General features: G+C 35.0%; 1 pseudogene; it reads right to left on the bottom strand.

The window, feature by feature from the left end:
* LOC125925813 (heterogeneous nuclear ribonucleoprotein D-like) overlaps positions 1 to 23,042 on the bottom strand; it is a 170,162-nt pseudogene extending 147,120 nt beyond the window's left edge.
* Positions 23,043 to 26,854: the final 3,812 nt, after the last annotated feature.

The raw sequence follows: 26,854 nt of genomic DNA, 5'->3' as shown, positions 1-26,854 counted from the left end.
TGTAATTCATAGTGTTTTTTTTATCTTTAAATATAATTTATTATCAAATTGGTTTCCATGCAACACCCAGTGCTCATCCCAACAAGTGCCCTCCTCCCTGCCCATCACCTGCTTTCCCCTGTCCCCCACCCCCATCTACCCTTAGTTTGTTCTCAGTCCTTTAGAGTCTCTTATGGTTTGCCTCCCTCCCTCTATGTAACTTTTTTCCCCCCTTCCCCTCCCCCATGGTCTTCTGTTATCTTTCTCAGGATGCACATATGAGTGAAACATAGTGTGTTTAAAATTACTTTTTCTGTCTTTAAAAATTGTTCACCTATCCATAGAGAAAGAGGACCCTGGGTACTTTGTTTTTCTCCTCCTCCTCCTCCTTGTTCTTCTTCTTCTTCTTTTTTCTTGGGAGAATGGTTCTTTGAGTAAGAATATCCTGTAGATAAATATAAATGCAAATTCTGAAATATGTATTTAATAGTTGTAAAATTAGGAGTGGGATCTGGCTTATATGCAGTATATACATGAGGCACAAAAAATTGTGTGTCGACCATGTATCTGATCAGTTTTTATGTCTGATATCTATAACCTACATCTGTATCCTACCATCAAAATGGTGTTTGGTTTCAGGAAAAGAGTATTGTTTTCATTGGTTTTAAAAGCACCACTATAGGGGCACCTGGGTGGCTCAGTCGGTTGAGCGTCAGACTTCAGCTCAGGTCATGATCTCGCGGTCCGTGAGGTCGGGCTCTGTGCTGACCGCTCAGAGCCTGGAGCCTGTTTTGGATTCTGTGTCTCCCTCTCTCTCTGATCCTCCCCATTCATGCTCTGTCTCTCTCTGTCTCAAAAATAAATAAACGTTAAAAAAAATTTTTTTAAAACACCACTATAAAGTTAAATTGCTCTAAGGACCCTGGTTGTGATGAGCACTGGGTCTCTTATATAAGTGATGAATCACTAAATGTGCTTCCTGAAACTAAAATTACTGTACATGTTAACTGAGTAGGATTTAAATTTAAAAAAAGAATTAAAATTAAGAGGTAATAAAATTCAATTGAAGAGGGCAAAAAAAAAAAAAAAGAGGAAATTCTTGTCACATCTGGTATGTTAGGATTTTTTTTTTGCAAATTCCAGATGTTATCCACAAGTGTGCACACAGTGTTCAAGCTATTTTTATTATTTTTAGGTATTTCACTCCCCAATGGCCATATCATTAGTTAAGAAATGAGGACCAGCTCCTTGGTACTATGCCTTTTGTCTTCCCTGTTCCATTGTTGTATCACCATCCTCTTACAAAAGTTTGGAGTCAGACTTAACTTTTCCATACCTTTCACTCCATACCTCTTCATTAAATCTTACTGATTATATATCCTAAAGATAACTGAATCTCTGCTACACTTCCTTGTGGTGGAGATGGAAAATAAGTCCTCATTACTTGTTTTAATTTAAGATGATCCCCAGTGCTATTAAAAATGGGTAAAATAATTACCCTTATTTTCCAAAAAGAGATGCTAAGCACGTTTGTAATACTTGCTAATGAGAGCCCTCTGGCCTATCAACATCCTTCAGGCTAGATAAGATAATGAGATAATTCATGGGAAAAGTAAGGAGATTTTTCAGGAAGAGTGTTCAGAGTAGCAGTATGCTCATCCCTGCCCTCCAATCCCCTTCCTTAATCTTAATCCAAGGGGATTAGATGTAAGCAGTCTTTAACAGACTCTTCTCAAGAGAACTACTTTGCACATCAAAACTGGAGGTGTGATTTATGTTTTAGATCCATTCCTGAAGGAGGAGTGGTGAGAGACAGTAACTCTCATGCTGTGCAACTGGCAGTAACATGCTAGGAAATGAGCAGCAAGGGGAATGTCTCCAAAACTCCGGGATGTGGCTAGAGATATCTCTGATTTACAAAACAACCCTCTAGGGAAATGACCAGCATTCAAGGCATCTGTCCTATAGACCTTAGGTGCACCTTCTCCAGATTATATCAACATTAGTCAAGTAGAATGGTTTTTGATGCTTCACCATTCCTTCCTTCATTTATTTAAAATCCTAGAGGAGAGTATGACCACCCCTATCTCCCAACTGCTGGAGAATTTACTGGACAAGAAAAACTAGGTGAGCAAAATTTTATTTAGGTGAGATTGATATTTTGATATTAAAATGAACTTTTTCATCTTGAAAATTATATTGTTCTTTATCACCATAAAGTACCTGGGAAGAGATAGGATCCAACGAAGATATTTTTCAGGGTGGGGAGAGGATATGATAACAGCAAACTTCAATATATGGTAATAACAAATGAACTTGCTTCCTTTTTCTGAAGTATTGATTTTAGTGCATTCGCTTATGTAAATTTCATCATCATTTTTCTATGGCAGTGATCTGTTTCAATAGTATATCCACTTCTTTATTTTTTTTAAGTTTATTTATTTATTTTGAGAGAAAGAGAGCACAAGCAGGAAAGAGGCAGAGAAAGAGGGAGAGAGAGAATCCTAAGCAGACTGTGAGATCCTGACCTGAGCAGAACCAAGAGTTGGACGCTTAACCTACTGAGCCACACAGGTGCTCCAATAGTATATCCATTTCTAATTTTCCCATGTTTCTAAGGAAAAAAACATGACCCCATTGATGACCCAGTCAGCATTTTCATGTATAAATATGGTTATGTATTAGTCCTTGTGAATATTTTTCAACTGCTTATTTTAGCTAAAAGATAAATGATCAGCTTCTTAAAGTAGTTCTTCTTCCCTCTTTAGCCTCATTTTTTTTTTCTGCCCTCATCTTCCAGTTGGATTCTAACCTCCAACTATAATCAGCTGCTTTTTGTTTGAGGTGTAACTCATGTATAACATTGTATAAGCTTGTTGATACATTTATATATTGCAGTATAATTATCACCATAGCATTAGCTAATGCTTCTATCATGTCACATAATTGGTGTGTGTGTGTGTGTGTGTGTGTGTGTGTGTGTGTGTGTGTATGAGGTAAGAACAATTAAATTCTCTTCTTTTCATTTTTTGAGATAGCTAGTCTTTTGTATAATTTTCTCTGTATGTGTAATATTTTTTTCTAATACTCTCACTTATCTAATCTGATGAACTCTTACTCATGCTTCATATTTCAACTTGAATGACTCTTCCTGGGCATTTCCCTAAAGATTTGAGGCTGGATTAGATGTGTATGAAGTATGCTTCAAAATATGTACTCATGTTTTTTATATCATCCAGTAAACTACAAAGTACTGGTGACAAGGAGTCACGTGTTTCTCCAGTGCCCATCACAGTGCAATTGTAATGGTGTTTAACATGTTTCTGAATGACTCAGCGAATGGGAGACAGAAAACTCTGCATGGGAATATAACCACATAGGCATTTTTGGTGTTGTTCTGTTAATAAGTATATATCAGGCATGGTGTGAGATTATTTTGTTTTCAAAATATCTTTTGCTGCCTTGAGACTCAAATGAAAATAAAGTTGCATTGAGAGAATTTCCTATCATCTAGGAAAGCCTCCCAAAGGCAGATATGTTTTCTTTATTGAAGTGGCAAATTTACTTTATTATTAAAATCAACAGAAAAATAGAAAAACACAATAAAGAAGCTGAAAATAAAACAGGAAACTTTTTCAGGGAAGCCAAACTTAATATACTTTATGGATATTTATGGAAATATTGCATTATTTTTATTTCCTCTTACACTTCTTTATAGACTTTTGTCAAATGTATAAGCTATCCCCATGCTAACTGTCCCTGCTCTTAGTCTTGAAGTCTGCTAGTTTATAGTGATCCCTTTTCAAATTAAAGATCAGAGATTTAGTAATCTTGATACAGGACTCTTTTAATGTAATAAGGATTATTACTGTGGCTTTTTAAAGTTAAATCTAAAGAGAAGTTTTTGAAGTGAGCACTAACCTGGTTCATTTAAAAAGCAAAATTAGATTACTCAGTTTACCTTAGTTCACAACACATGACCATTAGGTTTCTTAATGGATTTGGAAAACTTAATAATACCTTGCTTAGATTAGATTTTATTAGATTTAGTTGTCATTCATACTAACTTTTAAAGATCTGTAGACCGTATAATCAGATTAGAGTCCCAGACTCAATGGCTTACAATGTATTATAACATTTATACTGGTTCTTCGCAAGCACATAAAGTCACTTTTTTATTGAAATATAATTGACATACAATATGATATTAGTTTCATTTGTACAACATAGCAATTCAATATTTGTATACATTGTAAACTGATCACCACAAGTCTAGTTACCATCTGTCACTGTACAAAGTTAATACAATACTATTGACTGTATTCTCCATGATGTGCATTACATCCCCATGACTTACTTGTTTTATAACTGAAAGTTTGTATTTCTTGATCCTTTTCATCACTCTTTCCCCTCCACTACCCTCTCCTTGGCAACCATCACTCTATTCTCTGTATATGTGTATCTGGGTTTTGTTGTGTTGTTTTTTTAGATTCCACTTATAAGTGAAATCCTGCAGTATTTATCTTTTTCTGACTTATTTCACTTAGCAAACACTCTCAAGGTCCATTCTGTTGTCACAAATGGCAAGGTTTTTCTCCCTTTTATGGCTGAGTAGAATTCCAGTGTGTGTGTGTGTGTGTGTGTGTGTGTGTGTGTGTGTGAGAGAGAGAGAGAGAGAGAGAGAGAGAGAGAGATTTTCTCTATCCATTAATATATCAATGGCAACTTAGGTTGTTTCCATATATTGGCTATTGTAAATAATGCTACAGTGAACATAACTGTGCACATATCTTTTTCAAATTAGTGCTTTTGTTTTCTTTAGATAGAGACTCAAATGGAATTGCTGGATCAAATGGTAGTTCTATTATGTTATGTTATGTTATGTTATGTTATGTTATGTTATGTTATGTTATGATATTTTTTTTGAGGAATGTCCACACTGTTTTCTGTACTGGTTGTGCCAGTTTACATTCCCTCCAGAGGAGCATCAAGATTTCCTTCTCTTTACATCCTTACCAACACACGTTATTTCTTTTTGATACTAGTGATTCTAACAGATGTGAGGTAATATCTTATTGTGGTTTCGATTTGCATTTACCTGATGATTAGCGAGTTGAGCATCTTTTCATGTATCTGTTGGTCATTGGTACATCTATTCAGATACTCTACTCATTTTTAAAATTAGATTGTTTTTGTTATTACTGAGTTGTATAAGTTCTCTGTATATTTTGTATATCAATTCCTTATCAGATATAAGATTTGTAAATATCCTCTCCCTTTCAGTAGATTGCCTTTTCATTTTGCTGATAGTTTGACATATGTTAATGGTTTTCTTTTCTGTACAGAAGCTTTTTAGTTTGATGTGGTCTCATTTGTTTATTTTTGGTTTTGTGTCGTTGCCTTTTGAGTCAGATCCAAAAAATCATCGCTAAGACTGATGTCAAGGAACTTGCAACCTACATTTTCTTTTAGGTGTTTTATGGCTTCCTGTCTTACATTTAAATCTTTAATCCATTTTGAGGTAGTTTTTGTATATCAGTAAGATAGTGGTCCAGTTGCATTCTTTTGTGTGTGGTTGTCCAGTTTCTCAACAACATTGATTGAAGAGACTGTATTATTCCCCCAATGTATATTCAAGTCTCCTTCATTGTAAATTAGTTGACCATATATATGTGTGTTTACTTCTGGACTCTATTCTGTTCCATTGATCTATGTGTCTATTTTTATGCCAATACCATACTATATTGATTTCTATAGCTTTGTAGTTTTAAATCAGGGAGCATGATGGCTCCAGCTTTGTTCTTGTTTCTCAAGATTGCTTTAGCTACTTGGGGGTCTTTGTGATTCCATACAAATCTTAGAATTATTTGTTCCAGTTTCATGAGAATGAATGCCATTGCAATTTTGATAGGAATTGCATTGAATCTGTGGATGGCTTTGAGTATTATGTACATTTTGACAATATTAGTTCTTCCATTCCATGAGCACAGAATGTATTTCCAAGTGTGTGTGTGTGTGTGTGTGTGTGTGTGTGTGTTAGTTTCTTTCAACAGTGCCTTATAGTTTTAAGTGTACAAATCCTTCACCTCCTTGGTTCAATTTATTCCTAGGGTTTTTTTTTTATGCAATTGTAATTGGGACTGTGTTTTGATTTTTCTTTCTGATAGTTCATTATCAGTGTATATAAAAAAGAGATTTTTGTATATTAATTTTGTATCCTGCAACTTTACAAAATTTACTTATTCTGACAGTTTTTGGTGTAGTCTTCAGAATTTTCTATATATAGATGTCATCTGCAAATAGTGACAATTTTACTTCCTTACCAATTTGTGTGTTTTGTATTTCTTTTTCTTTCCTAACTGCCAACGCTGTGTTGACTAAAGTGGCAAGAGTGGGCATCTTTGTCTTGTTCCTGATCATAGAGGAAAAGCTTAAAGCTTTTCATATTGAGTATGATATTAGCCGTGGGTTTGTCACATATGGCTTATATTATGTTGAAGTACATTCCCTCTATACCCACTTGGTTGAGAGTTTTTATCATAAATGGATGTTGAATCTTGTCAAATGCTTCTTCTGCATCTTTTGAGATAATGGTATGATTTTCATCCTTTATTTTGTTAATATGGTGTATCATGTTGATTGATATGTGAATTTTGAACCATTTTTGTATCCCTGGAATTAATTCACATGATCACGGTTTGCTAATATTTGTTGAGTAATTATGTTCTATATTCATCAGGGCTATTGTTTTTCACCTAGAACTAACTCTAAAGAAGGGATTAGGAAATGTTTTCTATAGAAGGCCAAATAGTAAATATTTTAGGCCTTTTAGGCCACACATGGTCTCTCTTACATATTCTCTTCCTACACACTGCTGTTCGATGATCCTTGCTCTAAAGCATGAGGTAATTTCACTTTGCTATGCATAGTAAAATAAATGCTTAATGATTGTTTAGAATACAAATAAATAACACTCTATTACTTTTGTAAAATCTTTATTCCTGGAAAAGGTGACAAATTTTCCCACATATATGCATATTTACTTAGCTTCATTAGATTTATTCACAATGCCTAGTCATTTTAAATGCGTAAAGCACCACTGGACCACCAAGCACCCTTCCCTGTTAGTTTATGTATTCTTTGGATCACTTCAGTTATGTTGTGAGCAACAGGAGGAGCACAGGCTGCGGGTTCACATAACTTTCAATTCGGTCCCTGCTTGGCCATTTACCATTAGTACAATCTGGAGCAAGTACATTTACTTTACTATATGTACCTCAGACTCCTCATCTGTAAAAGGTGACTAAATGATACAACCAAGCTCTTGGTGTTGTCCCAATTTATAAAAGTGTCAAGTAGTGAACCCTCAATAAATATGTTATTGTTGTTACTTTTAATCTAGCTAGAATCTAGCATGTAGTATCACAGATGCTAGATTATTTTTTATTTCAATTCAACAGTAATGCACTGAACTCCAGTGATATAAGACACATGCTAATAAATGTAGGGGGTTTAGCATATTTTTCTAAAATTAATAAGGCAGTATCTCTGCCCTTGTAAAAATATGAAATAATTATCAGAGTAATAATAACATGTGACTGTATATTATGAATGCCATCGTGGTTCCAAGTCATGAGGAACCACACTAAGCACCGCTCCATTAGGTTGCTCTGTTAGAACAGCAAAGGCTTTTATGGAGAATATATAATGTGTAAAATACCTTTGAAAAATTGTAAACAAAATTAAGAGACGGTAATGAGTGAAAGGCTGCTGTAAATGAAGAGATAATATCAGCAAGTTTCCAAAGCAAGATAACACAAAGTATATTCTAGCAATGAAGATAAATAAAGACTAACAAAAATCATTTATAGGTAAACAGGTTTATTAAAATTAAGGGTATAGTGAGTGCCAGGATATGGTCTATGTACTTGCCTTAATAGGCTACCAGGAGACATTGAAAATAAGTCTCTTTCTACAGTACAGAGTCCCACAATTTTAAAGTGATTGATCTAATGGGGAATGTACGATAATTCATCGCCACAGATGACTGGCTGCATGCTAAAAAGTTATAGCAACGATCTAAGTGTGACGTAATCCGGACTGAAGACAGTGCAGTGGTAACAGAAAAGATGAGATTGACTAGAAAGGATAAATTTTTTACTGATAATTCTACAGGACTACACATTTTTTTGTGTGTGTCTAAACCATGTATAATCAAAGATTAATACTTGGTGAAAACCCTTGTGAAAGGGAGAATAGTGTACCATTAGCAGGGATGGAAAACTTGAATGGGAAAGCTTTAGGAATGGAGGATGTAATGGAAGAACGGGTAGAATGGTCACTGGATAGAGAGGAAAAGTCGAGACATAGGGATTAGTTTGACAGAGTCATCACTGAATTTGTGGATCTAAGTAAGAACTCGAAGGCAAAGACTTAGGGAAAGAAGCAGCAGGAGTCCCAGCACTTTTCTAGGAAGCATTGTCTTGCAGATAAGGAGAGCATTAAAAATCAGCTTGAGAACTGACAGTGTACAGCTCAAAACTTTGAAGAAGAAAACTGACATTTTTATAAAAAATTGACTAGATTTCCAAATTCCCCATCCCTGAATTCAGGATTTTGGTTGTGCTGCTGATTTACATTCTGTGACCTATTAGTTATAAATATAGAAGATACCTGAGAGTATTAGAAAACACTGATAAATTTTCTAAGAAATATCTGTGAAAGGTTGTGGTCTTCATGATACTGAAATTTAGACTCTAACTATGAATGGGCTGTATCTTCGACCTCATTTAGTAGCACTGGCAGAGTCCCTTGCATCTGTCAAACATTCATCCAACATGTATTCAAAATATATTGATCACCACATCTCAATCTTCAAAGAAATTATTCTTTTGCTATTATTCTTTTTGGTATATTTAATAATATCTTATTCCATTGTACACCAAAAAGTAAATGGACACTTTCAAAGCTCTATTTTATCTAAACTCCAAATGTACAGGTTCCTAGAGTTATGCTAAATCATAGCAATCACAGGCATCATTAACAATAGTATTACTTAGCTACTGCCATAACTGCAAACTTAATTATTTCAAACAATAATTTAATTTCATGTTCAGTGTTCTGTGTGGCATTTACAACTTGACCAAAATAGACTGGATTTCAGACTCCAAATAGGAGGTTGGATTGGAACCTGTTCTTTTTATCTCCTATTTTGGAATTTCTGGAACAGCATTCTGGAAACAGAATCTGCCCAGAGCATATGGAATGCCCCATACTGAGATACTGATTATCTGGGTAGTGTTCTTATTGCAGGGTATCAGTGCAAAAGAGGTGAACCCCAAACTTGTCCTAGTCAAGCTTCCACTAAACTCACATTCATTAATATGTCATTGGCCAAAGCAAGTCACATTTCAAACCCCAAATCTAATGGTAGGGATGGAAATCCTGACCAACAGGTATATGTGTCAAAACTACAAATATATGATACTACCTTGGAGAGTGAGATGTTTGGGCCAATAATTGATTCAGCTACAACATAGAATCCCTCAGCCCCATTTCCTCAGCTTTGTTTGTTTGTTTGTTTGTTTGTTTTTGGTTAGATACTTTTCTTGAATGCATCTGTAAATTTTCAACATTCTTTTTGATTATGATCATCAACATGGATTAGACTGCCCTTTTTCTAATAAATAATACAGTAGTCAAGGACACTTGTTAAATATCAAAACCAGCAACAATGAAAGTTTTTGTTTGTTTGCTTGTTTGTTTAATTCATGGAAATGAGCTGGCACCTAGGTGTATCTTAATATACTATCAGTAGGATCCTGCATTTTTTCATGGCCTGTGTCTCTAACATGGAACTGTTCATGGACTTTGTCATTCTCTACATCCTCAGTGTTGAGACTTTTGTCATCAAGTATATTCTCTGCTTTTAAAATTCATCTTGTCATATGTGTTCAGCTATTTTTGTTGCATAAAAAGATAATAGAAGTCATTAAATCATTAAAGATATACTAAGCACTTATATATGTTTGATATAATGTAAATCATTGGCATCTGAGTTTTCTCTTGATCATACATTTGTCATGTGGTGGACATTAAATGGATTCCATAGTGAGATATATACAGTTTTAAATATAAGAGCCTCTGCTTATTAGATATGTGCCTTTGGGAAACATATTTAAACTCCCCTCTTTGTTTATGCATAAAATGAGAATTATAAATCTATTTCATAATGTTTTATGAATACTAAATAAGTTACATAAATCATGTTGCCTCACGTTCAATATATTTAGTTACTAAACCTTTTTATCCATTCATCAATAGATTTAACAATATTTTTACTGCTTTTCAACAGCAATAATCAGTAAATCCAACAGTCTATTTTATATCAAGTTTCTCCTTATGTAAGCTCTGGCTATAAATTTACCTTTTTGAAAAATTAAAGTTCCATAATATTCACTTTTTCTTTTAAAATTCTTTGATTAAAAATATTACATGTGATCCTTTTAATAGTCTCTGAACTATTGATCTAATGATTGCATAAAAACTATATAAAACTATAATGACTTTTTGGTAATTCTGAATGATGTTATTTTTCTAGCTTATCTTATGCCCTAATGTTCAAATAAGATATTTATAACTATCACAAATGGCACATTATTTTTAATTAAAGTTAAGTAGTCAAATCAACTGATTTTTGGAAATGCTATTCTATTCCTGCAAGAATGATCTTTATCAACAGTACATTATATTCTATTTTTCTTATTGTACTTTCCCAAGCAGTTTCACAGAAGAATTGAGGTACAAATAAATAAAACATGTGTTTATCACAGTGGGTGAAAGAAAAATGACAAGTTTCATATCTTTTTTCCATGGCAGCTGTCAGACAGGGGAGGAGTCGAGACAGTCAGCAAATTGAATGACCCATCAAAGAATTGCATTTGGAAGTAATTGTTTTATTTTGGCTTTCCTAAGAAGAGTCTTAAATCATAACACAAATGAGAACAAAGACAGAGACTCTAAATGTACAGGAGCTTTTAATTATGTACACATTAAAATTTATCCATTGTAGATGGTTTCAGTTTCAGAAAAACTGAAAAAGTTACATATTTTCATTATATAGTCTGTCATGTATACCTTTCTTACTGGAATAACAATGAATATAAACACACGTAAAGGCTCGTGTCCAATTCTGTGTGTTATTATAAGTGCATGGCTCAAACCAGAGTTAGGAAACACAATTGTAATAGCTAGATCCCTGCAAGCTTGGGGAAAATGGCCCAAGAATATAACTGGGTGCAAAGGCAATTACAATGAAAGTGTCAATGAAGAATATTTAATAATAAATACTCATGATAAAAATTGAGTTTAAGGAAGCAACATGATGTGTCCAGTAGTGGCCAAAGATACAGAGAAGTCTTTCAGTAAGAATCATTCCCATGAAACTATTTTTCTTGGATGATACTTTAAAAAAAATTAATTGAAAGTATGCAATAAAAGAGAAAAAACATATCTAGTTTATGTCAGAGAGGAAATACTCGATGGATTCTTACTCTTCCGATATATGATGAGGGTTTCAATGTAGAAAATGGGGAAGTGAAGTGATTATATTTTTATTTTACTAGTAACTGAAAATCATTGGAATTATTGAAAGAAGGTTAAGTACAGTGGATGACTTAAAAATCTGTTTGGGGGACATTAAATCACCTGTAGGTACTTGGCTCTTTAACATGTATGTCAATTGAGGTAGAAATTTGCTTATTGGCAGAGAAATAAACTAAATTATTTTTCAAGCTCCTTTTATTTTGATGATTGATCTGTGCATAAAGAAATTTAAGGTATTGTTGGATTAACCTCCTCAATTTTCTCCTTACAAATCAAGCAGTTAAGCACTTACTAATGTGTAAACTGCAAATTTAATATGCAAGGGTACTGGCTCAGACCCTCCTAAATGTTATGAAGCTGTAGCAATGGAACTTATGGGACACATTACTAAAAAGTTATAAAAGAGAATCTGAGGCATAGCATCATACCTGAATTCTCATGAAACGTTTAAAGTTCGTTTTTAAATGACTAGAACACAAAGTGGCAATAAAACAATAGAAGATTATGCACTTTTATGAGTGTCCTGATGCAAGGTGTAGTGTGCTCACAAAGTACAGAGTTACTAGGGGTTATATATTTCCCATGGGTTTCAGGGGAGAGTCATTGATTCTGTGACTTATAAAGTGTATTAATACCTAGAGATTTTTAAATATAATCTGAAATAAGTAAATGTAAGACGAGTCAATTATAACCACTTTATTGGCAGGTGCAAGATTATTTTATGTAAATTACAAAAGGAAGTGAATATAGTAATTAAGACCCTGAAAGACTCTAGTACCCAAACTTCCATTAGGAAAAGAAAGAACACAATAAAGAGGAAATTGGGGGGGAAAAGCCTAATTATTTTGCCTCATAACATTATTAGATTAAAATTTATAGTGTAAAACTTTGTACCAATTGTTATTAAAATCAGTTTATATCAACAGTAGCCAAATTATGGAAAGAGCCCAAATACCCATCAACTGATGAATGGATAAAGAAGATGTGGAATATACATACAATAGAGTATTACTCAGCTACAAAAAGAATGAAATCTTGCCATTTCCAAAGATGTGGATGGAGCTAGAGAGTATTATGCTAAGAAAAATAAGTCAGAGAAAGACAGATACCATATGATTTAACTCATGTGTGGAATTTAAGAAACAAAACAGATGAACATAGGGGAAGGAAGAAAAGAAAGAGAGAGAGTTGGAGGCAAACCAGAAAACAGACTCTTAAGTGTAGAGAACATACAGCATGCTAGAGGGGACATGAGTGGCATGATGGGTTAAATGAGTGATGGGGATTAAGGAGGGCACTTGTGATGAGCACTGAGTGTTGTATCTAAGTGATGAATCAGAGAAACCAATCTTACACTATATTTTAACTAACTAGAATTTAAATAAAAACGAGGAAAAAATCCGTTTGCAAAATTTAAATACTAGTTTGTTTCCCAAATAAATGGTTTACACAGAACTCTGTCCTCACAGCTCTCATTCTTTCTTTCTATTCTTTCTTGATTACCATGTTTATTCTCAGCATCAGACTGTATGAAGATGGTTGGCCTTTGAGTTTCATTTCCATGACATTTTCCCACATATACGTGCACGTATGTCTTCACTACCATTACTCTAGCTTGGATTTTCACTGTTTCTAATGAGCTTGAGCATGTGTGTGCATGTGTGACACACATAAGACACACACAGCACACTTTCTTTCTTTCTCTAATTAAAGACTCTAAGATACCTGTATTTTATCTGAACTAGACTTCTGTGACTGTTCTTGATCCCTCTATCTTATTATTTTAAAATCTTGAAATATCCTTTTTCTTATTCTCTGGCATAAAGTATATGAACCCCACCCATTCCTTCAGGAAGCTTTATAGGATTATTCCCTGTCTTTTGTTTTGAAACATTATTTTGCATTAAGTATTTTATTACACATTTCACATTCCACCTACTTTCAATGAAATTGGTGCTTATCTCTGCTTTTAGAGTGTAACTAGTTAAGATCATCTTTTCATCATGGTATTTACCAAAATAAGAGATACTTAGTATGTATTTGCTGAATTGATTTGAAATAACATGGTAGAAGTTATAGTTTCAACTTAGTAATTGCAGTGGAAGAGAAAATTGAAACAAAACAGATATTTAGTGACTTTGGTAGAATTGTATCATTTAACAACATCAGAAATGAAGTTAAATGCTTAAATAATTTGTGTAATATTTTTTGCCATATATTCACACATATATGCTGTGCTAGGAACTGTGTCACTGTTGGAGTACAAAATGCTCAAAACTCTCCAAATGTGGAAAAATGAAGCATGCAAGCAATCAGTAACAGTGCAACGCTATAAATACAATGATACCATCAGACATCAGATAATCTTGTGACATAGAGGAAGGAGTTTTTATCTCTGTTAGGGGTGTGAGGGTCCAAGGGAATTCACAATGGTTTCTCATATGAACTCTTGACATTTTTAACTCCTTACCAGATAGAAATTCTGCTAAAGTCGTCAATAATTTTAAAGACCTCCATAAACATTAAATCGGTCATTTTTGGAATATGGATCTTGAATAGCTACAAAAAGAGCAATTCACTTGTGGGAGATAGTGGGTAAGTAAAATATTGAGGATCCAAAGTATCTTAAAGTTGATTTAAAAATGGAAAAATACCTTTTTTATACCATACACAAAAATGAACGTAAAATGGAGTAAAGGCTGAAACATAGGACCTGAAACTCTAAAACTCCTTGAAGAAAACATGCAGAAAAACCTTCATGATGCTGGTCCTGGCAGTGATTTCTTGAATTTAACACCAAAATCATAGACAGTGAAACCAAATATAGACAAGTAGACTATATCAAACTAAAAGCTTCTGCACAGCAAACAATCAACAGACTGAAAAGGTGACCTATGGAAGGGTAGAAATTGTTTGCAAACCATCTATCTGATAAGGAGTTAATATCCACAATATATAAGAATCTCTTACTACCCCATAACAAAACAAAAAACAAAACAAAACAAAAAACAAACAAAAAAAACCCTCCACAAATAAACCCACAAGCAAATAATCTGATTAAAAAATGGCCAAAGAACCTAGAGCTTATTTCTCCAAAGAAGACATATAAATAGCTAAAACATATATAAAGTGGTGCTCAATTTCATTAATTATCAGAAAAATGATAACCAAAATCCCAAGGAGTTATCATCTCACATCTATTATGATGCCTCTTATTTAAAAAATGACAAGTATTAGTTAGGATGTGGAGGATTTGGAACCCTTATATATTGTTGTTGGGAATATAAAATGGTGCGGCTACAGAAGAAAACAGTATGGAGGTTCCTCAAAAAATTAAAAATAGAACTACCATATTCAATAATCCCACTTCTGGATATATAAATTAAATACAACATAACAAAATGCATGTAATAAACATAAAACAGTATTTAGGGGTGCCTGGGTGGCTTAGTTAGTTGAGCGTCTGACTCTTGATTTTGTCTCAGGTCATGATCTCACAGTTTATGAGTTTGAGCCCCATGTCAGGCCCTGTGCTGACAGCACAGGGTCTGCTTGGGATTCTCTCTCACCTCTCTCTCTGCCCCTCCCCTACTCAAACTCTCTCTCTCTCTTTATCAAAATAAATAAACTTAAAAAAACATAGAACAGTGTTTAGAAAGTAATTTATAGTTGGGGCACCTGGGTGGCTCAGTCAGTTAAGGGCCCAACTTTGGCTCGGGTCATGATCTCATGGCTTGTGACTTCGATCCCCATGTCAGGCTCTGTGCTGACAGCTCAGAGCCTGAAGCCTGCTTCAGATTCTGTGTCTCCTTCTCTCTTTCTGCTCCTCCCCTGCTCATACAATGTCTCTCTCTGTCTCTCGAAAATAAACATTAAAAGAATCTAAAAAAATGAAATTTAAATAGCATGTAAATTTAAATAGCATTGAAAATACTAAAAAGAGAAAGATCTAATATTAGTAACATAAACTTTAAGAAAATAGAGAAAAAAGTCAATGATAACTAAATCAAGGAAAAGAAAGGAATATAATTAATATGAGAAGAAATAAGTGAAATTGAAAACAGAAAACCAGTGGAAACAAGAGCTGCTTATTTGAGAAGGTCAATAAATTGATAAACCTCCATATTATACTGACAAAGAGAGAAAACATCAATTATAAATATTAGGGACTAAAGATAAGACATTATTACTATTCCTGTAGACATTGAAAGCATAATAAGGAAATGCTAAGAACAAAAATGCCCATTAATTTCACAACTTAGATGAAACGAATCAATTCCTTAAAGACACAAACTACTAAACCTCAGTCAAGAAGAAATAATCTAAACATATGCCTGTCTATTCAAGAAATTGAATCTGTAATTTAAAAACTTCCATAAGCAAGGTCTCCAGCCACAGGTGGTTTCAGTGACAAATTGTAGCAAACATTTAAAGTGAAAATGTTACCAGCCCATACAATCTTGGCTGGGCAAGAGAGGAAGCCATGGTAGGGAGTGGGAGAAGAAATAGAAGTAGGGATGGTGAGGAAAACCCAAGTGATTTAACAGGAAGCTCTCTTATTCTACCAGCAGATTAAAATTGTTAGAATCTTTCAAATTAGAGAGAACTTTTCTTCATCCCTCAAATGTATCAAAACCATGGTATTACCTTTGCTGTGACTATTTGCAGTGCTTTTCGCTCATATTCAGGGGATTCAATTCCTTGTTTTATTTGGTCTATGTTCAAATGTCACCTCAGAGAAGTTCTTCCTGAAACCCTCAGTAGACTAAGCAATGTTTTCTTACCACTTAATTGGCTTTATTAGGATTCAGTCCACTTGTCATTATCTCAGATCATATTATGTATTTATTACTAAGTTTTACTTGTTTATGCTGATAGTGTGATTTACCTGATTTGACTGAGAGTTTTCATGTTTGTTCATCATTATTCATGTATATCTTTCTTATTCCCACTTTTTGGTTGAAAGGGTGTAGGAAGACTATGCAGATACTGTAGGACTATATTTTGGTCAAAAGCATGTAAAAATGACAGCTAGGCTCACACAATCATTTTAGAAAGGCAAACTGTCTTTACAAATTTATATGGTGAGTCAATATTTGATTTGGGAATCCATGGGTCGTTCTCAAAATGGGCAAACTTTGGGTAGCCTCCAAGTGCTTTTTCCCGTATGGTTCTAAGAATTTGTCAAAGCATGGGGCTAACATCTACTGAGTACTAGTCGTATGTCTGCCATTGTCCCATGTGCGTCTTATGTGGTAACACTATTTATTTTAAAAGTATACTATACAGTCTTATTATTGTAGCTCACATGAAGAGAAGGATTCTGTAGGAATAAAAGAAGGATGATGCATATTAAACAGCATCCAACTTCTACACTCATTTGTATATAAATTATTAGGAAGATAGAAAGTTGTATATGCATGTGTGACTGTGTGTGTATGTATGTGAGATGCACTAAACAGCTGATCAGGTTGAACCGAAAGATATTTGAGAGAACACACTAAAAAGGAGTAGGTTCTGTATTCAGAAACAGTGCTGAGAAATGAGAGGTCATTCAGCCCCAGGGATCAGCGAGTGTCAGAGCCTGAGGGGACAAGGGTTGAGGCAGAAGCTGAAGGTACTGTTTAACAGATCACCCACACCAAAACTGGAGATCATTCCTACTTTTTAGAAAAGAATGTGCTTTATGCGACTCATGCTATTTTACTCTATCAGTACTTTCTCCTAGTCGTCACTGTCTTCCAGTGCTTGTATTCATTATTGTCCTTAAGTACCTGATGCCATAAATTTATCTATATTTTGAAAACTGCCATTATTTTCCTAGATTTCAACATTCATACATTAGATATGGGTGGCTTTTCATCGTCTTGAACTCTCCACGTTAAATGACTTTCTTTTTATTCCATCTCAGCAAAATATAACCACATTCTAAAATTTCCAAGAATTCAAATCTACTTCAGTATTCATGCCTTAATTCAAAAATGTCATCGTCTTAACGTCAATGCATTATTATTTTCTTATTATTTATTCAGTCATCCATACCAGACCTATTCTCCATCCTAATACGTTTTTATTTCTCTCTAAGAATGCTTTCTTTTTCAGTCCGTCTGTATGCCAATGACCCCTTAAATCTGCATCTACAGCCAGGATCCAGGATTTTTATTTTCCATTTGCATCTTTATTTGGATTTCTGATAGACACATAAAGTAAAGACATTTTGAACTAAACAAGTGTGTTTTTTCCTTTGACTCACTTTTCCTTCTGTTTTCATTTTCAGCATCAACACCACTACCTGACTAGTTATTTAAGCCAGAATTTAAAGTAGAATCTTTGACTCTTCCTGATCTCTCACCCCCATATTCTATCTGTTGCCAAACATTTTCTAATTCATCACTCAGATTTGTCTCAGTCTCACCCTGACTTTCTTATGGGTGCGTCCTATCATGGCTGGAATTCTCTAACAATACTTCAGATATTTTCTCTACACATCCTTGAGACCCTTCTGAGCTATTCAGTATACTGAAGACAGTGTGATATTTTTGAAATGCATATTTAATCCAGAAAATCCCTGATAAGACTTGGATAACTCAGATTATAATAGTAAAATTTTGTAGACAAACTAAACGTTCAAATTTCCACACGGGGCTTGGTCAGAGGGGAGTGTGGAGAAGGCGATGTGAAGACTCAGATGGACCGGACTCCAGGCCGACTCTGTCAATTGTACATTTGCTCAAGGACTTCTGTCAGACTCTCTAAGGCCTTGTTTTCCTTATTCTTAAAATAGTACACATCGTGCTGCTCGTTGTGAGGATTAAGCCAAGGGACTTACAACCCAAAGTAACATCAAGTCCTGCTATAGTAATTTCTATTCTTACTTTGTAATAAGACACCTGTCAGTTTTGTGAAGTAGGGTAGTGTGTGTGCCAGGAGACTCTCGTGCATCCGAGTGGGCTTGCTTTGCTCTGCAGCTCCGCCCACCCAGGCTGTGCAAGAAAACTTGGTGCTTTGATTGCCTGTGGTCTTCTCACAGCTCCTGACAGAGCTGATGGAGGACCTAGTAAAGTTATATCTGAGCTGAGGTATTGAAAAGGACAATAAGCTCTAGCTGAGTTTATTGCCTCCTGTTCTTACCATTTCAATTTTATAGAAAAAAATAAAGTGTCTTTCTAAGTAAAACTAAATTGGTAGGAACAAGCAAGGCCAAATAATTCTTGAGTAATATCGAATAAAATGAATGTTGGTTGTGTCACAAGACTTAACCGGATATATAATAATGGTCCTAGAAAAATTCTTTATGTGAGGTTTAGTTAAAATATATTTGAAAATAGCATTAGCTAAAGAGAGGCTACAGTGGGCGTGGCGATTATTCTTATAATACTGATGACAGGTACTGAGCCAATACTAATGATATATTAATTTTCAGTACAGTGCAACATGCAAGAAGCCAGTAATGATTTTATTAATATAAAAAGTAACAACCAGTATTTAGTTTTAGTATTAATATAAAAAGTAACAACTAGTATTAATATAAAAAGTAACAACCAGTGTATTCCATTGACTCAGCTAGGTCTTTTCCCCTTGTTTTTATAGGCTTTATCACAAACAATGACTAGAAACAACTTTTAATTAAACAGGACTACGCATGCTGTTAGTTATTTCATGCCACTATATGACCATTCTTTATTAATGTAAATTAATAATTTTAAAAGTAAAAGGTAATCTGTAACATGAAAAACTGCTCAATTGAGATTATTATTCACTTGATTATGTTTTCATTAGCCTGAATTTATATAAATTTATAGTAAGAAAACAATTAGCAAATTTATAAATTATTCTTAGACTTCAGGGACAAGTTTGCAAAAGAAAAAAATGTATATTATCTTTGCCATATTAAGAGCAAAATATATATATATATATATATATGTATTATGATTTACTCTTTTATAAAAATTAGTTTAAAAATGCTAATGGGAAGAACTTCAATAGATTTGTAGGTCCCATAAGGATACATATTTGATGATATAATAAGGAATTTTGCCATAATTCAAATCATTCCACTTAAAAAACTTCATCAGTAATTCACTTCATCCATTCATTCAGAATACAATAACGGGAAGTAATTTTAAGAAAGAAAAATTTCCCGGTGTTTAGCATACAGAAATTGATACATTGTTGTTCTTGTCGTTAAATATGGTTGTTTGGGGAATGACAAAGGTGTGGATAATTTATGGCCTTACAGTGGGATGAGTATAATCTTCTCATATATATAATGGTGGTAATAACAGTGTATTCCCTTCAAGGGATAAAATGGGATCATATAAATAAAGTTCTAGTACAGAGCATATTAAGAGAAGACCCTCACTTATGGTTAATATTAAAAATGGGTGCAAATGAGTACCGAGAAGGGTGACTTTCTGGGAGGCACACTAAGAGAACACTGAATACTACACTATGACTCTCGGAAGAGAATATCCTTGGAGTCATTATTCATTTTTCTTTTCTTGTCATCGTCCAATTCCAATCTGTTATTAAATCCTATTGCTTTGACCTTCGAATTCTAACCACTTCTTACCCTTTTCCTATTAACATCTTGTTCTGAGTCACCATCATTTTTCCTCTGGAATATTGATACCGCTGTTTTAACTCTTATCCCTGTAGAGACTATTTTACATTCGGCAGACAAAATAATCCTATAAAAGCATAAATCAGTTTATGGCAACTTCACCAAACCAGCAAATTAATATATTCCATTTACAGAATGAAAGGCAATGTCTCCACAAAGCTGTATGTGACTTGCACCTTTCTCCTTTATGGCTTGACCTCATCTCCTACCTCCCTCCTCTTTGTTTACTCTGCTGAAGTCATCCTGTAAGGTCTCCTTACTATTTCTTCAACATGAACACGCAGCCTTGCCAAAACAATAATGTGCCATTCTCACTGCCTGGATGCTCTTCTCTAGGTAGCTACATGGCTTCTTCTGCTGAGTCAGCTTTTTAGATCTTTGTTCAATTATCACTTCCTCATCAAGATGTTCCCAAACCACTTTATTATAAATTATCAAGTCCCTCCTATCTAAAACCCATGGTGGTTTTTGTGTTCTTTCATTGCTTTATTTTCCCCATGGTACTTACTATTTTCTGATGTTTTTGTATATTTATTTGTGATGTCTCTCATACTGAAATACACACTCCACAACAGCAAGGATGTTTGCTGCCATATCACCATCAATATTACCACTTAGTGCTCAATAAATACTTTTTAAATGAGTAAAAAGGAATAGGAGCAAATGAGATTGGAGAGAGAGGCAAAGGACAGAGCTTTTTTAATCATATCAATACAATGCCAAGTCTAACCTCATTTTAGAATCAGAAAGATTGTGATAAAAATACAGTTATACACATTTTCTGATTTTAAGTGGCTGCCCTTTAGCCCTTGCCTATGGCTTACCTGTGTGCTCATATTGTCTTACTAATTTGAGGAGAAATAAGTAAGCAGATATCTTATAAGCATCTTATCAAGAAACACAATAATAAATCAATAACATACCTTCCAGGTGCATTACATGTGAGAAGACAGTAATGTAAGAACTATATTCTATATTTAAAGACATTTATTTAAGATTAGTCTTTCAGAATTAGAACATATTTTTATCCTGTTTCCTTTAACTTTTAAAAATATACTGTAGAGATAAATTCATTTTAGCAAAGGTCGCCACCTAAAATTAAAGGGCACATTTTCATTAACATCAAGTTATGTGCTGGTATAGTTAACAAAACTGAAAAGACAGCTTAATGAAACCTGACTGTATTTAGTAAAGGCAAATTTATTAAATGTACATGTAAAGTTTCATATTTACATATCACACTCGGTAATTACTGTGATTTAAAACTATTAGCAGCAGAAAATAACCACAGAATTTGTAAACATATAAAATATTTACACAATGAATACTGTTCAGTCGCAAGAAGCTCTTTTCTATATATGCTTATTGACAGGAGAATTGAAAGAGGTGAATAGTACCTATGTGAGTAAATTGAAACTTTAAGCAATTATATAATAACCTTTGGCAAGTTAGTTTTTGCTATAATAAGCTTCTAGTTAAAATACACGTATATTTACATGAAAAAAAAAACATGAAAATGTCTGAAGATTTTTAAGTGCTGAGTACATATTAGCTTTCCTCCCTTCTTCTAGCGTTCTCTCCCACTCTTTTCCTCCTCACAAAGTGTTCCTCTCCTCAACATCTCCCTTACAGATAGGAAAGCAATTCAGTCATTAACCTGTGATTGGTATGGCTTGGTTTTAAGTGAATATTTCTTGAGGAGTGATAGGGAAGGAATTTTGGCAATAGTAACTAATAGTTATTGAGTACTTAATATTTGCCAGACACTGGTCTACATGTTTTCTCATATAAATTTTTATTTATTTTTTGATAACTCCTTGAGTAGGTATAATTATTTTGACATATAACACATGAGGAAACTGAGGCATAGTAGATGTAATTATTTTTTCTCATGGTCATCTTTTAAGTGGCAGAGGAGTAATTTAAATGCATGAGATTTGGCTCTGAGGTCTATGCTTTTGAGCACTGCGTTTCCTATTGGGAAAAGGATGAATATCACCTGCTGTAGAACTTAATATATCTCGAGAGCAGGAGATATTTTCAGCGTGTTTGAGAAAAGCCATCTGGATACTCTTATTTAACCACAAGGCGGGCCATCATTGTTTATTCTGATAATACAGTTCTTTTCTTTACAGTTCTTTGATGATTCTCATCAAATTACCATTGCTGGGATGTTCTATATAATGGCCCTGCATTATTATTTAGTTGTCGTAGATACTGTGACTTCTCACACAAATCAAAAGATCTTCAAGGACAGTTTTGATACATGTTAGAGTAAATTTAAAATATTTTCCTTACATCTTATTTATTTCTCTTGGCAAAAATGATTTTGAAGGGGGTTAGGGTGCTCTGTATGTTTATGTTGCACAGAGGAAAAAACTGATTGTAAGTTCCAAATGCTTTTTGTACATCCTCCGTAGAAACTTGAAAGATGTTATACAGTGTACGGGCTCAAACATATTTTTGACACAAAAATGGGAAGAAAATTTGGTGTAGAATCCTTTCTAAACTTGTGTTCTGGTTTGCTAGACTTTGAATAATGAAGCCAAGGCAGCAATTTTAATATCTATCTGTACTCTTAGGCCCTTCTCTGCCACACTGTTACAAGCAGCAAACTCACGCTCTGATCAAGGAAATGTGCTATCATGTCCAAGGCAAACCCATCTGTTTGCCCAATTTTACTCCTCATGCTCAGCCAAGTCCTAGAGGATAACAGTCCTGGGCTACAAGGAAGCATTCAGTTGCCACTGTTTCCTAAACCATACTTTCCAACATGTTGCTCATAATAGATACTGTTCAACTGGATATCTCTGGATTCAGTTTCATCTCCAGTCATGAGGTTTAACTGCTATTTAGATAAGAGACCTATTTATACATATTAAATATATATGCAAGATGGAGGTGACACCATAGCTTATGAGTATAGTAGTCTAAATCCACATACCAGATGAACAACATGTATTAGTGAAAATTCTCTATACTCAGGCAGAGAGTTGAGTTCTAGTAATTGAGAGAGGAACTGGTAGGAAGTCAGTCCTAGGAGAAAAGAGGCACAGGCACAAGGGGAGAAGGGCAAAGATTAGGAGAGATAAAGCATAGCAGTGGGCTTAGTGGCCAGCAATTAATTGAAATGCAGAGACTGATTCCCTCTAGCGTTGTTCTCTAGGTGGCTTAAATGTTCCCTGGATTACTCAGCATCTGCCTTGGGGCTGGAGGCAGTTCCAAGCATCCTGATGGCCAAGTCTTGTGGAGGGCAAAGTAAATGGACTAAAAATAACAAAAACTCATTTCATTTGGATTGGGATGACCTCCCTAATTACAGAAAGGGGAGATTTACATTTTAGAATGAGGTACCCTCAGTCTACTCTCATAAACCCCTCCATAAGAAATGGAGAGTTGGCAGGAAAATATCTTTGCAGCGTTAGAGATCCATATTTTATTTTTAGTTATAGAAATGACAATAAGTCCATTCTGTAATTGGAATAAGACCAGGTGGGTGGCTTTTCTACGTTTCTTTGTGCTCAGAATCTGTTCTACTTTTCCCTTATCCAGCAGTGGAACCATGTGAAAAATATTCCTATCCTGCTGATATTTGTGACTATTTACAAGCCTATGTAGGCTAGGGGGAGGTCCCTAGACTAGAAAGAGTAGGAGGAAAGTAGGACTGTTAAAATGATAGGAGAAGTTAAAGGAACATAGACAAATGTATGAAACAGAATAGAGAAATCCTTGGAAAGGCCTCACTCCACAGGGCAATAAACCTCTCTGAAAATTCTGGAACTAAGAAGATCACTTCTTAATATTTAGGCAAAGGGATAGGCTAGTCAGGCTAACATAGGTACACTACTATGCTATTATTCTCCCATTGCTCACCACCTGCCTTGACACACACCCTATCATCAGCAGGCTAGTGGGATTCCTTCAGCAATGGCAACAGGAGGGTTAAAATTTGCAGACTTCAGTAACCATCAACTATCATATGTGGATAGGACTGTTTCTCTGATTGCTTTCCTCAGCTAGGTCACTTCCTTATTCGACCCTTATAAGCCTTTGCATTGTCACTTATTTGTCACAGCTCATAATGGTGATACTACATTTAAAAAATATGTACTTTTTTCTTTCAAGTTCCTTTGTTCAGGATTATTCTTTAGTCTGTGGAAGCATTCATTTGCTTTAGAAATAAATAGGATTTATAGCAGGAATACAAAGAGAATGAAGGAACAAATGTATTCACCTTTTGATATCTAAAGTAATATTTCAAGACTTGAAAATCAAGCTTTTTTTTTCAGATTTTCTTAGTTCTTTCACCTTTCATTGACATATACTCTACGTTGTTGATTAGATCAGAAATTTAGTAAGCTCAAGCTGTAGTAATATCAACTCCAGATATGAAATATTAAAAGCCCAATCATAAGAGAAGAGCATAAAAACCTAATAGTTTCTAGCCCTGGAAGACTGTGGGAAAGGAGAAATGTCAAACCAGTGCAATAAATTTGTGCTAATCTCCTGGAAGATGGAGGTGGGTTCAAAGGCCTAAGAAAAAGTTTAGAGTAGAGGGACTTTAGCCTACTTTCTGTACAGAACCTTGGGAAGAACTTGCTATGTGTGGTGTCTTTACTCTAGGATGGGAGTTAATAGAATAGCAGTTGTAGAAACCACAGAGGGTGGCATCTAGATGTGTAGTTCTGTTTCAGTGATCGTGTTCTCCACAACTATTTGGAAAACAAAAACAAAAACAAACAAAAAACAGAATCAAAGGTTGTTTATGTCCATAGAGGCCATGAAAATGTGCCTCTCCTACTTCTTCCCTTTGAGAGCATAATTGAACAATATCCCAGCTGCTGACACTTTGTATCCACCATTGACTTTTTACCGAAACCACACATTCACGGGCTGCTCCCAGACAATAACTAAGCATGGAAAGGGGAACTAATACAGACCCATTCATGTGAGATATCAGACATGTCCAAGAGTCAACGTTAGTGTAAGGACTCCCCTTTGGCATTGCTCCCAAATTCTTAGAACTGCATTGTGATGTTAAGGCTCTTCCAAATAATCCCCACTTCCTTCTTCCTCTTCTTCACAAGGGTCAGATTTTCATGATAGCCTGAAGGGTCTCCTTGATGCCTCCCTTCCAAAGTAAAAGACAAAGTAAAAGATCCATGCAGCAATCCCAGTTGTGATGAAAACAACCCTGCCGTGTGGCCAAAAAAAATCCCTGGTCATAAATGCCAGTATTAGGAAACAATGCAATGTGGAGCTCACAATGAATTTCAGCTCTCAGTATGTTATTGGTTCCTGGAAGAGACCAGAACTCTTGATCATAATTACCAAATGACCTGACCATTATTACTGAGGGTCTGTCAGGCCCATCAAGCTGTGAAATTGGACAGGCCTCTCTACAGTTTATCCACAAATAGTACAACATCAATCGTGATCAGGACCAGAGGCGTTAGTAAGCCACAGAGGCACAAAGTAGCCCAGATCCCTATGCCACCCACCAGAAATGCCCTCCACTGGCTTGTACCTATGACCATCTGGGGAGGTATCTTATTGCCAAGTAAAAGAGGAATAAAAGGCCTGAGCTTGGATTGTGGATGATTTGGCTGTGCATGTGGGTGCCAACTGAAAATGAACTGCTAGTTGCCTAATGCCAGAGTTTGAAGGTCACCTCAAAAGACAGTAAAGAGGGAAAACTCCCCATGGATGGAGGCAGTGACCAGAGGAAATGATCATCTACTTTGTATGGACAGAAAGCATTTACCGTGGAAAAGACATTGAACAACTGAATTTAAAATGTCTTGGTTACTTGGCATTAGCCAGCTTTGTTGTGGCCACAATGGAACTGGCAAAATGGCACATGAATAAATTGGTTATGGTTTCAGTGATAGAGGCTATCTATAAGCCCATAAACATTAATTACCACTTATAAAAGCTAATTAGCTTTTGAAGTTTCTGAAGATCTAATCTGCCAACAACAGAGACCAATGCAGCCATGCTGACATGACAATATATTTAAGGGGACTGAATGGGTACTCAACAGCAAGTTAGTTACATTGGGACCTTTCTGTCTTAGAAGTGAAATCAAGCAGTTTTTCCTCACAGGAGTAAATACCTATTCTTGATATTGGTTTGACTTTTCTTCTTGTAGAACCTTAGTTGGCAGCACTATCCAGTGGTTTATGGAATACATCACCTTCAGACCTGGAATCCTACACAAAACAGTATATGACCAGGGGACCATTTCATGTTGTAGAAGTACAGGAATTGACCCATAACTGTGATATCCATTGGGTATATAATAAACCACATAATTTAGAAGTAGTTGGCCTCATAGACCACTTGGCATATTTTACTAAAGGCACAGCTGAAACACCAATTCAGAGGCAACACTCTCAAAGGATGAGTTGCCATCTGTCAGTCATATCCATTAAGTCAAAGATATCCTCCACCCCTACATAATGTTCTATACCCAGTAGGAAGAACACATCACTTTGGAGACCAAAGAGTGGAAGGAAAAGCACTTATAAAACTCCCAATGGCCCACTGTAAAATTTTGTCCGTCCTGTTCACATTCTTCTGTGTTCTGCAGAAATGGAGGTCCTGTGGCATACTCTTGCCAAGAGTCACGGAAAAGGTCCCATGAGA

This window comes from Panthera uncia, chromosome F1, assembly GCF_023721935.1.
Source record: "Panthera uncia isolate 11264 chromosome F1, Puncia_PCG_1.0, whole genome shotgun sequence".
Lineage (NCBI taxonomy): Eukaryota > Metazoa > Chordata > Mammalia > Carnivora > Felidae > Panthera > Panthera uncia.
The sequence above is the reverse complement of the archived record's forward strand: the minus strand, read 5'-3'. Positions and strand labels throughout refer to the sequence as shown.